The 15534-nt window shown below is 38.0% G+C and overlaps 1 protein-coding gene and 1 long non-coding RNA gene across 3 annotated transcripts in view; one reads left to right on the forward strand and one right to left on the reverse strand.

Annotated features, from left to right (window-relative positions):
• LOC123779664 (uncharacterized) overlaps positions 1-15534 on the forward strand; it is an 81968-nt gene that overhangs the window by 31102 nt on the left and 35332 nt on the right. The gene's annotated exons all lie outside the window — the stretch shown is intronic.
• The window catches only part of NHS (NHS actin remodeling regulator), a 338321-nt gene that overhangs the window by 30069 nt on the left and 292718 nt on the right, over positions 1-15534 (reverse strand). The window lies entirely within an intron of this gene.

Below are 15534 nucleotides of genomic sequence, written 5' to 3' on the forward strand. Positions count from 1 at the left end.
AAGGTTTTTGCACTTGGCAAATGATTATGGTAAAGCTATAGTCCACTCCCAGTGGAAGTCCAAAGCATTGACTGTATTGTCACATTAGCTGCCTCGTTACATTGACTACCTACCTCCATGTGTAGATTACTGTTAATCTCTTAGAAACATGGGATCTGGCATTGGTGGCACAATACGATGTGGCATTATAGACCTTTCAGCAATCCAGAGCAGCTTATTTGCCCAAGTCAGCTTGAAAACCTCATTGAATCAGGCAGTTGCCATCCTAATGTCCAAATCTGTTCATTTATATATCTGCCCAAGGCTAACTTCCCCTGACTCATCACTTGCTTGTTTGCTTCCTTGCTTTGGAAGGAGGATGTGCACACAATTCCTTAGGAAGGGAATGGCTAAAGAATATCACTGCAAAGGAAAGGGAAAAGAATGGGGAACAGAGGAGCAGCCAGATGGGATGGTTGGAGTATAAATGAATGAGGAATTCTGTAGAAGTATCATTCTGGCTTTGTGATCAAGTGATGTAATATAGGAATCGTACAAAAGGGAAGAATTGTCTGATACTTATCTATTCAGTACCTCAGAGGCTCTTTGACTTGAATCTTTAAAGTTCCTAAGTTTACGGCTTTTCCCTCTTTTGGTGTTTTAAAACTGTTTGAATCCATGGTTGTGCCTTATTGTTCTATTTAAAATTATATTCATCAATCCATCAGTAAATATTCTTGGTTAAAATGAAACAAAACAAAAACACTTCTTTCCAAAGTTACTTAGGTTTAGCTATTTTCTTTCCCACCTCCTTTAGTGTGATTATGATATTCATTTGAAATATAGTTAGGTTTATTTGTTACTGTTTGCTTTCCATTTTGGGTTCTCCTCACATTCTGGTTCATATTATTTATTTATTGGGGGGGCTGGTATGTAAAACATTACCTGGCTTCTAAGAGTTAGACCTACCCCAAAAATAGAAGTGTCACTCCCTCGATTCTACTACCTCCTTCCCATCCCCCATTCTTTCTAGCCTGTTCCCACTTACTCCCTGTTGGTAAACCAATCTCTTTAGTTTCAGGTTTGTCCTTCCTGTACAGTTTTGCAGTCATGCTTGTTTTGAAAAAACAGGTTTGTGCCAACATGATTGATATATCTTAGAGAACAGTTTGAGCTTCATGTGAATTTCGTGTTTGCTTATGGACAGTTTCATGCATGAGAAATTCTAGGTGAACCCAGAGTGTACACCCAGCTGACCTGAGCTGGGTAAGAATACGTAAAATGCACATACTTCAGACATCTCTGAGTTCCCCTGGTTTACCCGTGTCTTAGAAGCCACACCCATCCACACCTGGGGCTACAACCTTCCACCGCTTTGCACCAATTCACAAGCTACAGCCGTTCTGATCCCCATTCTACCAGCAAACTTCAGGGCTTTTTCTAGGTAAAGTGACATGTTTATTGCATTATATTTCTTAACTATTTAATGTGTAAAATTGCGTTACTGCTTTTTTTATTAGGTTCCTATCTGTGTGTGTGTGTGTGTGTGTGTGTGTGTGTGTGTGTGACAGAAGAAGTTTACTGAGTGTTGTACTCTGTGTTCCCCTTAAACCTTCTGGTTTTTATTGTGGAATTTTGCATAGTGTGGAGATATTTAGGGATGACTATATTGTGTTATAGCAGAATTGACTTTTTTTAAAAAGACTATTTCTTTTATACAAATAAGTGAATACCTGTATATTCTCTTCTATATCCTTTTCTCAAACATGAAGGGTAGCATACAATAGACACTCATTTGGGCTTTGCCTTTTTCCTATGACTTACTCATTCCATAACTGAAGCCTGGATCTTCCTCTCCCCTTCACCCATTTTGCCCAACCCCTCACAGCCCTCCCCTCTGGCAACCATCAGTTTGTTCTCTGTGTTTGTAGGTCTAATTCTGCTTTTTGTTAATTCATTTATTGGTTTTTTTTTTTTAGATTCCACTTATGAGTGGAATCATATATTTGTCTTTCTTAGTCTTATTTCACTTAGCATAATATCCTGTGGGCCTATCCATATTGTCTCAAGTGGCATGATGCCATCCTTTTTTGTGGCTGTGTAATATTCCATATAGATGGATCTTGTTTTGTTTTTTTACTATGCATGCTGTTTTTATTTATTATTTTTTTAAATTTAAATTTATTTTAGTTCCAGTATAGTTAACATACAATGTTATATTAGTTTCAGGTGTACAATATAGTGATTCAACAATTCCATACACTACTCAGTGCTGCTCTTCATGACAAGTGCACTCTTTAATCACCTATTTCACCCCCCTCCACCTCCCTTCTGGTAACCATCAGCTTGTTCTCTATAGTTAAGAGTCTGTTTTTTGGTTTGTCTCTTTTTTTCTTTGTTCGTTTGTTTTGTTTCTTAAATTCTGCATATGAATGAAATATGATATTTGTCTTTCTCTGACTGATTTATTTTACTTGACATTATACCCTCTAGATCTATCCATACTGTTGCAAACAGCAAGATTTCATTCTTTTTTATGGCTGAGTAATGTAGATGTACCACCTCTTTTTTATCCACTTGTCTATCGATGGACAATTGCTTGCTTCCATAATTTGGCTATTGTACATAATGTTGCAGTAAACATAGGGGTGCATATATTTTTTCGAACTAGTGTTTTTGGATTCTTTGGGTAAATACCCAGTAGTGGAATTACTGGATTATGTGGTAATTCTAATTTAATTTTTTTATTCTTTTTTTATTAATTTTTTTTTTGATGCAAAGTTCGATGATTCATTAGTTGTGTATAACACCCAGTGCACCATGCAATACTTGCCCTCCTTACTATCCATCACCAGCCTATCCCATTCCCCCACCCCCCTCCCCTCTGAAGCCCTCAGTTTGTTTCTCAGAGTCCATAGCCTCTCATGCCTCATTCTGCCTTCTGATTACCCCCCCTTTCTTTATCCCTTTCTTCTCCTACTGATCTTCCTAGTTCTTATGTTCCATAGATGAGAGAAACCATATGATAACTGTCTTTCTCTGCTTGACTTATTTCACTTAGCATTATCTCCTCCAGTGCCGTCCATGTTGTAGCAAATGTTGAGAACTCGTTCTTTCTGATAGCTGAGTAATAGTCCATTGTATATATGGACCACAACTTCTTAATCCAGTCATCTGTTGAAGGGCATCTCAGCTCCTTCCACGATTTAGCTATTGTGGACAATGCTGCTATGAACATTGGGGTGCATATGGCCCTTCTCTTCACTACGTCTGTATCTTTGGGGTAAATACGCGGTAGTGCAATGGCTGGATCATAGGGTAGCTCAATTTTTAACTTTTTAAGGGACCTCCACACTGTTTTCCAGAGTGGCTGTACCAACTTGCATTCCCACCAACAATGTAGGAGGGATCCCCTTTAATTTTTAAAGGAACTTCCATACTGTTTTTCACAGTGACTGAACCAGTTTGCATTCCCAAAAGTGCACGAGGGTTCTTTTTCTCCACATCTTTGCCAACACTTGTTATTTCTTATCGTTTATTTTAAGCCCTTCTGACCAGTATAAGGTGATTATGGTTTTGATTTGTATTTCCCTGATAATTAGTGATGTTGCACATCTTTTCCTGTGTTGGCCATCAGTAAGTCTGCTTTGGAGAAATGTCTGTTTATGTCTTCTGCTCATTTTTAATTGGATTGTTTATTTTTTGGTATTGAGTTATATAAGTTCTTTATATATTTTGGATACAAGCCCTTCATTGGATATGCCATTTACAAATATCTTCAGTAGCTTGTCTTTTAGTTTCATTGATTGTTTCCTTTGCTGTGCAGAAGCTTTTTATTTTTATGTAGCCCAATAGTTTATTTTTCCTTTGTTTCCCTTGCCTCAGGAGACAAAATCTAGAAAAATGTTCCTGTAGCTGGTATCAGAGAAATTATTGCCTGTCCTCTCTTCTACAGTATTTATGGCTTCAGGGTCATAGTTAGGTCCATAATCCCTTTGAGTTTATTTTTGCATATGCTTTAAGAAAATGGTCCAGTTTCATTCTTTTACATGTAGCTGCCCAGTTTCCCAGTACTATTTGTTGAAGAGACTTTTTCCCATTGCATATTCTTGCTTCTTTTGTTGAAGATTAATTGGCCATATAATTGTGGGTTTATTTCTGGGCTCTCTGTTCTGTTCTGTTGATCTATGTCTGCTTTTGTGGCAGTATCATACTGTTTTGATTATTATAGCTTTGTAACATATCTTGAAATCTGGGATTGTGATACCTCCAGTTCTGTTCTTTTTCAGGATTGCTTTTGACTGTTTGGGGTCTTTTGTGATTCTAAACAAATTTTAGGATTATTTGTTCTAGTTTTGTGAAAAAATGCTTTTGGTGGTTTGATAGGGATTTTCATTAAATCCGTAGATTGCTTTAGGTAGTATAGACATTAACAATGTTTGTTCTTCCAGTCCACGGGAATAGAATATCTTTCCATTTCTTTGTGTCATCTTCAATTTCTTTCATTAATGCTTTATAGTTTTCAGAGTACAGCTCTTTTACCTCCTTAGTTGAGTTTATTCCTAGGGATTTTATTATTTTTGGTGCAATTGTAAATGGGACTGTTTTCTTAATTTCTCCTTCTGCTACTTCATTATCAGTGTATAGAAATGCAGTGGATTTCTGTATATTGATTTTGTATCCTGAAACCTAACTGAATTAACTTATCAGTTCTAGAATTTTTTTGGTGGAGTCTTTCAGGTTTTCTGTAGAGTATCATGTCATCTATAAATAGTGCAAGTTTTACTTCTTCCTTACCAGTTTGGATACCTTTTCTTTCTTTTTGTTCGATTGCTGTGGCTAGGACTTCCAGTACTATATTGAATAACAGTGGTGAGAGTGGACATTCTTGTCTTGTTCCTGACCTTGGGGGAATAGCTTTCAGTTTTTCCCATTGCGTATGATGCTAACTGTGGGTTTTTCGTATATGGCCTTTATTATGTTGAGGTATGTTTCCTCTAAACCTACTTTGTTAAGGTTTTTATCATGAATGGATATTGTAGTTTGTCAAATGCATTTTCTGCATCTATTGAAATGATCGTAAGGTTTTTTTCCCTTTCTCTTGTTAATGAGATGATCATATTGATTGATTTGTAAATAGTGAGCCCTCCATGTATCCCTAGAATAAATCCCACTTGATCATGGTGAATGGTTTTTTTTTTTTTTAATGTAATGTTGGATTCAGTTTCCTAATATTTTTGTTTGTTTTAGTTTCCTAATATTTTGTTAAGTATTTTTGCATCTATGTTAATCAGAGATATTGGCCTGTAGTTCTCTTTTTTTGTAGTGTCTTTATCTGGTTTTGGTATCAGGGTAATGCTGAACTTGTAGAATAAATTTGGAGGCTTTCCTTCCTTTCTATTTTTTGGAATAGTTTGAGAAGAATAGGTATTAACTTCTTTAAATGTTTGGTAGAATTCACCTGTGAAGCCAGCTGATGCTGGACTTTGATTTGTTAGGAGTTTTTTTTTTTTTTAAAGATTTTATTTATTTATTTGACAGAGATAGAGACAGCCAGCGAGAGAGGGAACACAAGCAGGGGGAGTGGGAGAGGAAGAAGCAGGCTCACAGCGGAGGAGCCCGATGTGGGGCTCGATCCCATAACGCCGGGATCACGCCCTGAGCCGAAGGCAGACGCTTAACCGCTGTGCCACCCAGGCGCCCCTGTTAGGAGTTTTTTGATTACACACTCAATTTCATTGCTGGTAATCAATCGTTCAATTTTCTATTTCTTCCCGATTCCGTTTTGGGAGGTTATATGTTTCTATTTATTTTAGGTTGTCCAATTTGTTGGTGTATACTTTTTCATAATACTCTCTTTTAGTCCTTTGTATTTCCATGATGTTGGTTGTTATTTCTCCTTCTTTATTTCTGATTTTGTTCGAGTCTCCCCCCCCCCCCCCGCTTTTTTTTTCATGAGTCTGGCTAAAGGTTTATCAATTTTGTTCATCTTTTCAAAGAACCAGCTCCTGGTTACAATGTTCTGTTTTGTTTTGTTTTTTTGTTTGTTTTTTTTTAGTTTCTATTTTGTTTATTTCCACTCTAATATTTATTATTTCCTTCCTTCTACTGGTTTTGAGTTTTGTTTGTTCTTTTTCTAAGTCTTTTAGGTGTAAGGTTAGGTTGTTGATTTGAGATTTTTCTTGCTTCTTTATGTAGGACTGTATTGCTAAACACTTTCTTCTTAGAATAGCTTTTTCTGCATCCCAAAGATTTTGTACTGTTGTATTTTCATTTTCATTTGTCTCCATGTATTTTTTTATTTCCTCTTTGACTTCTTGGTTGACCCAGTCATTGGTTAGTACCATGTTATTTAACCTTCATATATTTGCATTCTTTCCAGATTTTCTTGTAGTTGATTTCTAGTTTCATAGCATTGTGGTCAAAAAAAATGCATGGTATGACTTCAGTCTCTGAATTTGTTGACACTTGTTATGTGGCCTAACATGTTATCTATTCTGGAGGATGTTCCATGTACAGTTAAAAGAATGTGTATTCTGCTGTTTTAGGATGGAATGTTCTGAATATATCTGTTAGATCCATTTGGTCCAATGCGTCATTCAAAGCCACTGTTTCCTTGTTCGTTTTCTGTTTGGATGATATTCCATTTATGTAAGTGCGGTGTTAAAGTCCCTTACTATTATTGTATTACTATCAATTACTTGCTTTATGTTTGTTATTAGCTGCTTTATGTATTTGGGTGCTCCCATGTTGGGTGCATAAATAGTTACAATTATTATTTCTTGTTGGATGGTTCCCTTTATGATTTATAGTGTCCTTCTTTGCCTCTTGTTATGGTCTTTGTTTTAAAGTCTATTTTGTCCAATACTAGTATTGCTACCCTGGCTTTCTTTTCACTTCCACTTGTATGATAAATTCTTTTCCATCCCTTCACTTTCAATCTACATATGGGTTTAGGTCTGAAATGAGTCTCTTGTAGGCAGTGTATAGATGGTCTTGCTTTTTTATCCATTCCATCACCCTATGTCTTTTGATTGGAGCATTTAGTCCATTCACATTCAAAGTAATTATTGACAGGTGTGTGCTTATTGTAATTTTGTTACTTTGTTTTACATTTTTGTAGTTCTTCTCCTCTCCTTTCATGCTGTCTTCATGCATGGTTTGTTGGCTTTCTTTAGTAATATTCTTAGATTCTTTTGTCTTTATTTTTTACATATCTCTTACTGGTTTTTCATTTGTGGTTACCATTAGGTTTGCATACATCTTCTGCATATAGCACTCTGTATTGAATTGATAGTCACCTAAGTTTGAACCCATTCTTTACTCTCCTCCCCCCCACATTTTGGGTATATGGTATCATACTTCATGTCTTTTTATTTTGTGAATCCCTTGACTGATTTTTATAGATATACTTATTTTTACTACTTTTGTGCTTCCTACTTTTCTTACTCTTATGGTCTTTTGTTTTCACTCTAGAGTTCCCTTTGACATTTCTTATAGGGCTGGTTTAGTGGTCATGGTTTCCTTTAACTTTCGTTTGTCTGGGAAACTCTGTCTCTCCTTTTAGTCTGAATGATAGCCTTGCTGGACAGAGTATTTTTGGCTGCAGGTTTTTTTCTTTCAGCACTTTGAATATACCATGCCACTCTCTTCTGACCTACAAAGTTCCTGCTGAAAAATCAGCTGATAACTTTTTGGGATTTCCCTTGTATGTAACTGTTTTCTTTTCTCTTGCTGTTTTTAAAATTCTCTTTTTATCACTACTTTTTACCATTTTAATTACTACGTGTCTTGGTGTGGACCTCCTTGGGTTGATTTTGTTGGGGGCTCTCTGTGCCTCTTGGATCTGGATTTCTGCTTTCTTCCCTAGGCTTGGGAATTTTTCAGCTATTATTTCTTCAAATAAATTTTCTGCCCCCTTTTCTCTCTTCTCCTTCTGGGACCCCTCTAATGTTAATATTATTAGGCTTGATGGTGTCACTGAGTTCCCTTAATCTATTTTCATTTTTTATTCTTTTTTCTCTCTACCATTCTACTTGATTGCTTTCCCTTACCCTATCCTCCACATCACTGACCCGTTCTTCTGCTTTCTCTAGTCTACCATTTATTCTGTCTAGTGTATTTTTAATTTCAGTTATTGAGTTCTTCATCTATGATTGGTTCTTTTTTATGTTTCCTTTCTCTTTGTTGAGGGTCTCACTGAGGTCCTGCACTCTTTTCTCAAGTCCAGTGAGAATTTTTATGACAGTTACTTTAAATTCTCTATCAGGTATATTACTTATCTCTGTTTCACTTAGCTGTCTTGCTTCAGTTTCATCCTTTTCCTTCATTCAGGACATATTCCTGGGTCTTCTCATTTTTCCTAACTCTCTGTGTTTCTACATGTTAGGAAAGTCAGCCATGTATCCTGCTCTTGAAAGTAGTGGCCTTATGGAGAGGAAGTCCTGTAGTGCCCTGCAGTGCAACATTCCCTGTTCACCAGAACCTGGCACTTCAGGGGTGGTCTCCTATACGTGTTGCATGTGCCCTACTGTTGTGGCTGTGCTGTATTGGCCTTCAGTCCATTTGTCTCTAGTGGCTCTCTTTGCCTGTTGTAGACAGGATTTGGTTGCCATGTTGTTAGTGGGCCAGTCTGGGGCCACCTTGGGCTTAAGTTGAGTTAGATCAGGCTTTTGCCAGAGCTGTGGTAGCATCAAACTGCAGGGCACTTTCCCTGTGTTGTGCCCTGAGAAGCTTTCATAGGTGGGTGGGGCCTGCAGTCAGACCTGATGTCTGCCCCTGGCACACTGCTGGGGCTGCAGTCCTACTAGTGTGTGTGGTTATTTTCCCCAGGAGTCACTTTAGAGTGGTGCTGGCTCCTGTCAGGGCTGCTTGCACACAGTCAGGCTTTGGCACTGCTTTGGATGGGCTCTGGCCAAGGGCATATTGGAAGGGACATGTTTGTAGGGAGAATACAGGGGCCAGGCATGTGGTGCCAGCAAGGTTTGAGCCAGTCTGCTGTGGGTGGGGAGCTGCAGGTGCCCAGAAAAATTCCTGTGGAATCCTGCTGGATTGGAGGGGACAGATCTGCAGAAGAGCATGGGGTCTGGACACAAGCTGTCAGCAAGCTAGGTGGAGAGTATTGCGCTTTGGTGGTTCCTGCAGGTGTCCATGTAACTAGGCTGGGGGGCAGGGGAGGGAAAGGGCACCCACCAGCTCTTTTGTTCTTGGAGAAGTCTCCCAAAGTTCCCTGCCCCTCCAGCACAAGGTTTGAAATTAGTAAATAAATTTCCTTACAGTATATCTCAGGCAGTTTTTAAACTATTGCTTCTATGCTGTATCTCAGTGGGGCTGTTTGTTATGCTGTCTCTTTAAGGGTGGGGACTCAGTTCCCTGTGGCCTTCCCAGCTCCTGCAGAGCTGAGCCTGCTGATTTTTAAAGTTCCAGGTGTTAAGCCCTACTTATTGTAAAAACTTGCAAAGTCAGGCCCCTCTGGCCTTCAAAGCCAAATGTTATGGAGATTCATTTTTGCAGTGCAGGCCCCATGCCTGGGGTGCCTGGTGCAGGGTCCTTTCCTCTCCCTTCTTTGTGCCTGCAGCATCCCTCCCTCCTGTGGACAGTCCTGCCAATTTGGCTCCCCACTGCATCTCAGCCCTTCCTATTCTCTTTGATGTGGCCTCTTCTCTACATTTAGCTGTTAGAGAATGTTCTGTCAGTCTTCTAGTTGTTTTCTGGTTTATTTACACTGATGTGGGTGTTTTCTAGTTGTGTCTGTGGGATAGATGAGCCCAGGATCCTCCTGTTCCACCATCTTTCCCAGAAGTCTACGTGGGTCTTTTTTAATCTATTCTGCCACCTTACATCTTTTGATTGCAGCATTTAGGCCATTTACATTTAAAGTAATTATTGATAGGTATGTACTTATTGCCATTTTAAAATCTGTTTTCTGGTTGTTTTTGTAGTCCTTTGTGGCTCCTTCTTCTCTTGCTGTCTTTCTTTGTTTGATGAGTTTCTATAGTGTTATGTTTGGCTTTCTTTTTATTTTTTGTATATCTATCATAGGTTTTGGGTTTGTGGTTATGAGGTTTGGTCATTTAAGTTCAAATACAGTCTAAAAAAATAGGAAAAGAAAAAATTTAATTTTCTTTTACCTTTCTCTTCCTTTTTTACTCCCTTCTCCACACTTAATGTATATGTTGTCGTATTTTACATCTTTCTCTTCATAAGTTTTCATGTCTAATTATAGCTGTTTCTTTCCCACTTTAAAGAAGTCCCTTTAACATTTCTTGTGAGACTGGTTAGTGATGATAAACTCATTTTATCTTTCATTTGTCTGGGAAACTCTAACTCTCCTTCAAATCTGAATGATAACCTTGCCAGTAAAGTATTCTTGGTTGCAGGTTTTTTCCTTTCAAGAACTGTAAATATATCATGCACTCCCTTTTGGCCTGCAAAGTATCTGCTGAGAAATCAGCTGATAGCCTTATAGGTTTTCCCTTGCAGGTAACTTTTTGTTTCTCTCTTTCTGCTTTTAAAATTCTCTAACTTTGACATTTTAATTATTGTGTGCCATGGTGTGTTTGGAATTCTGTGCTTCTTGGGCATGGATATCTGTTTCGTTCCCTAGGTTAGGGAAGTTTTCAGTTATTATTTCTTCAAATAAGTTTTCTACACCTTTTTTTCTCTCTCTCTTCTTTTGGGACCCCTATATTGTGAATGTTTGTTCACTTTATATTGTCTAAGAGATCTCTTAATCTAGCCTCATTTGAAAAAAATTATTCTCTTGGGACGCATGCGTGGCTCAGTTAGTTAAGTGTCTATGGCTCAGGTCATGATCCTGGGGTCCTGGGATCACCGTGTCAGGCTCCCTGCTCAGTGGGGAGTCTGCTTCTCCCTCTCCCTCTTCTCCTCCCCCAGCGTGTGCTCTCTCCATCTCTTTCTCAAGAAAATAAAATCTTTAAAAAAAATCCTTTTTGCTCTTCCATTTGTGTGCTTTCCATTATGCTGTCTTCCAGATTGCTGATATATTCTTCTGCATCCTCTAATCTGTTGACTCTAGTGTTTTTTATTTCAATTGTATTCTTCAACTCTGATTGGTTCTTTTTAGTATTTTCTCTTTCTTGAAGGGCTTACTGAATTCTTCCACTTTTTTCTCCAGCCCACTGATTATCTTCACGATCATTATTTTAAATTCTTTATTAGGCATATAGCTTATCTCTGTTTCATTTAGTTCTTTTTCTGAGGTTTTTATCTTTTTCTCTCTTTTGGAGCATATTCCTCTATATCCCCATTTTGCTCAACTTTTAGTGTTTCTATGGATTAGGCAGAAAGGCTACTTCTCCTAAAGTTGGAGTGGCCTTGTATATGTTGTCCCCTCTGTAGACTGTGTGTGTTTGGTGACTTTTGCTGGCTGGCTGTAGCTATAGCTGTATATGTTAGTTGTTCTTTTAAACTGTGGCTTTTTACAGAAAGAAAAAAAAATTTTTTTAATTTTTAAAAGAAGAGGAAAAGAAAAAAGAAACAAAAATAAAAGCCAAACAATACAAATTTAAAAAATAAAATAAAAATAATTTTTTCAATTAAAAACAAAAACGTGGCTTATTTTCTGTGCCCCAGCACCACAGGGTAGTTGTGGGCTGTTGTGGGCTTGTGGATCCTAGGCTAGCAGAGGTGGCAAGCTCACTGTGAGCCAAACCCTGTTCTCGTCTGGGATTTTAGGGTGGAGGGGAAAAGAACATCCCAGCTATTCCTTTGCCCTTTTAAAATATGGCTTTTTTTTTTTTCTTTCTGTGTCCCACTGTGACCAGGGTTGGTGCGCTCTCGCAGACCCTGGGCTTTGCTGAGGTCAGAAGCTCCTTGTGATGACCAGACCTGCCAGTTATGGCATCCAGACTCACCACTTAGGGTACCTGGATCCAGTTCCTGTCTGGGCTTTTAAGGTGGAGGGGAAGAGAGTGTTCCCAAAGGTATTTGGCCCTTGTAAACTTGGCTTTTTTTTTTTTTTCTGTACTTCAGTGCAACTGAAGCTGGTGTGGGCTTTGGACCCTTGGCTTGCTGAAGTTGCAAGCTCCCTGTGAGGACCAGACCCACCTGTTACAGAGTCTGGACCCTGCTCCATTCCAGGCTTTTAAGGTGACACGAGAACATAAACTGTGTTGTTCTCCAGTTGCTCTGACCTGGAGAACATTCCCACAGCTCCTGCACTGCTTGGCAGAGTTCTAGTGTTGTGTCTTTTATATGCTACTTGCTCCTTAAAACTGTGGCTTTTTTTTTTTCTGTGCCCAAGGACAGAGGGATCTATTCCCAGTTCCTCAGTACTATCCCTCCCCACGGCTGTTCACAGTGTGAGTGTAGGGGTTCCCTTTGTTACTCTGTCTTGCTCTTCTCTCCATCTTTCGTTGTTCAGAAACTGTTCAGTTAGTTCTCAGTTCTTCTTCAGGTGGAATTGTTCTAATAGGTGCAATTCGGTGTGTTCCATGGAGGAGGTCAGTTTAGGGCCTTCCTACACTGCCATCTTGTGCTGGAACCTTGGGCTTTGCCTTTTTCACTTAAGAATATGTCCTGGAGGGGCGCCTGGGTGGCACAGCGGTTAAGCGTCTGCCTTCGGCTCAGGGCATGATCCCGGCATTATGGGATCGAGCCCCACATCAGGCTCTTCCGCTATGAGCCTGCTTCTTCTTCTCCCACTCCCTCTGCTTGTGTTCCCTCTCTTGCTGGGTGTCTCTATCTCTGTCAAATAAATAAATAAAATCTTAAAAAAAAAAAAAGAATATGTCCTGGAAATCACTCCTTAAAGATCATCCTCATTTTTTACAGCTGCATAGTACTCCATCGCGTGGATGTCCTGTAGTTTATTCCATCAGTACTGGTCCTTGTGCCACAGAAAAAGGACTAAGATCACTCATAGATAAATATCTCTTAAATATATCCATCTACATATAGGCTTTTGGTTGTTTACAATATCTTGTAATTTTAAGCAACACCGCAATGATTAATCTTTTTGTATTATTGGAGGTGTATCTTTGGTGGGATTGCTAGGGCGAAAAGTAAGTGTATACATAGTTTTGTTAGATATTGCCAAATTCCCCTCCAGATAGGTTGTACCAAGTTTGCATTCTCACCAGCAATGTTTGTGGGTGCCTGTTTCCCCCCAGTTTCACCAGATTATGTTGTCACATTGTTTAATTTTTGCCAATCTAATTAGGTGATAAATGATTTCTCAACATAAATGTTGTTTGCATTTCTCTAATTATGAGTGAGTTGAACAGTTTTCAAGTTTAAGCAACATTTTTATGTGTTTTCTGGATTGTCTGTTCAAGGCTTTCCCCCCATTTTTCTACCAGGTTTTTGTTCCTTTCTTTGTCCCTCAGTTTTGAAGAGGTATTTATCTATTAGTGATATTAGTCCTTTGTGATATATATTGCACATATTTTCTCCCAATTTTTGCTTATCTTTTGACTTTATGGTGTTTGAGCATACAAAAATATTTACTGTTCAGATTTATCAATCTTTTACTGCCTCTGTATTTTGAGTCAGAGTTAGAAAGCCTTTTTATAGACTGAGGTTAAAGAATAGTTCACCCCTATTTTCCTCTAGTACTTGTATGGTTTGATTTTTTATGTTTAGGCCTCTGATCCATTAGGAGCTTAATCTTGTGTTTGGTGTGAGGTATGGATCTAATTACATGGTTCTCAACCAGGGGCAATTTATGTCTCCCCAGGGGACATTTGGCAGTGTCTGGAGACATTTTGGGTTGTCAAAACTAGGGGGAAGAATGCTCCTGGCATCTCTTGGGTAGGGGCCAAGCATGCTGCTAAACATAGCACAGTGCACAGGACAGCCCCCATAGCAAAGAATTATCAGACTCAAAATAGCAATAATGCTGAGGTTGAGAAACTCTGATGAAATTTTTTCTCTTACCAAGTGGCTACCCAGTTGTTCCAGCATCATTAAAAAACTCCCATCTTTTGCCTTAGTGTTTTGGGATACTGTCTTTATCATAGATTATGTTTTCGTATATATTCAGGTTGATTTCTGGACTTTGTATTCTTTTCTAGTGGTGTATTTTTCTTTTTCTTTTTTTCTACTGGTATATATTTCTATTCATATATTAGTACCACACTATTGTAATTATAAAGGCTTTAAAGGTATTTTAATGCCTGGTAGAGCTACTTACCCCTTATTGGTTTCCTTTATCAATGTTTTCCTGGCTATTCTTGTATGTTTGTTTTTCCCTAAGAACTTTAGCATCAATGGGTCTAACTCCATTTAAAAGAAAGCTTATTGGTATTTTTATTGAGATTGTGTTAAATTTATAAATCAACTTAGAACTGACCTACTTATAATGTTGAATTATTCTTTCCAAGCATAGGGGACACCCTTCCATTTGAGAAAATATAATTTTGTGTTTAGGAATGCTTTATAGTTTTTCTCATACAGGTTTTGCAAATTCTAGTAAATTAATTCCTATTTAATCTCGTTACTGCTGTAAATGGAGTTTTCTCTACTACTAGGTCTTTTAATTGGCTATCATTTGTGTAAATGAAGGCTATTGATTTTTGTGTGTTTGTATCCTGCTACCTTACTGAATTCTTTAAGTGTTCTAGTTTTATCATTGATTCTCTACCAGGAAACTCCTATAGTATCATATCATCTGCAACTAGATATAGCTTTACTTCTTCCTTGTCAAATCTTATGCCTGTAATTGATTTTGTCCAATTGCATTGATTAATCTCTCTAGTATAATATTAATTAGTAGCAGAGATCGTGAGCATCTTTGCCTTGTTCCTGATTTTAGTGGAAATGCCTCTAGTGTTTCCCCATTAAGAGACTGGCTTTAGGACTAAAGTATGTACATTTTATCATGTTAATGAAGTACCACTCAATTCTATTTTCTCAAGTCTTTTTATAAAGAATAGGTGTTGAATTTTAGGGCCTCTCTGGCATCTATAGAGATAATCAAATGGGTTTTTTTCCTTTAGATATGGTATACTACACTAATAGATTTTTTTTTGAGAGAATAATGTCTTTTATTTTCCCCTTTTTTTAATGATTTTTTATTATATTGTGTTAGTCACCATACAGTACATCCCCGGATTCCGATGTAAAGTTCGATGCTTCATTAGTTGCGTTACACTAATAGATTTCTTAATATTGAACCAACCTTCTATTCCTAGAATAAATGCCATTTAGTCATGGTGTATTAATGTATTTTGTTTGCTAACATTTATTATTTCCACATAAATAATCTGAGTGATATTGGTCTATAGTTCCCTCCCCCTCCCTTCCTTCCATTCTTTATCAGGTTTAGGTGTCAAACCTTCATAAAATATTCATAAAAGAAATGGGGAAGTTCTATTTTATTTTCAGTGCTCTGAAACAATTTATAGAGCATTGGGATTATCTGGGCTTGGAAGGTTTAGAATTCTTCTGGAAAACCATTTGTGCCTGAGATCATCTCCTTTGCCACCCTTGAAGGAGGAGGATTCCCAGATGGGCTTTCAAATTGTGAGAGACCTTGAATTTTCAGCTGACAGCACGTTTTAAGCTAAATTGGCTGGTCAGTTTGTTCCTCTT

Source organism: Ursus americanus, chromosome X, assembly GCF_024610735.1.
Source record: "Ursus americanus isolate L20-20 chromosome X, mUrsAme1.1.p, whole genome shotgun sequence".
NCBI classification, from domain to species: domain Eukaryota; kingdom Metazoa; phylum Chordata; class Mammalia; order Carnivora; family Ursidae; genus Ursus; species Ursus americanus.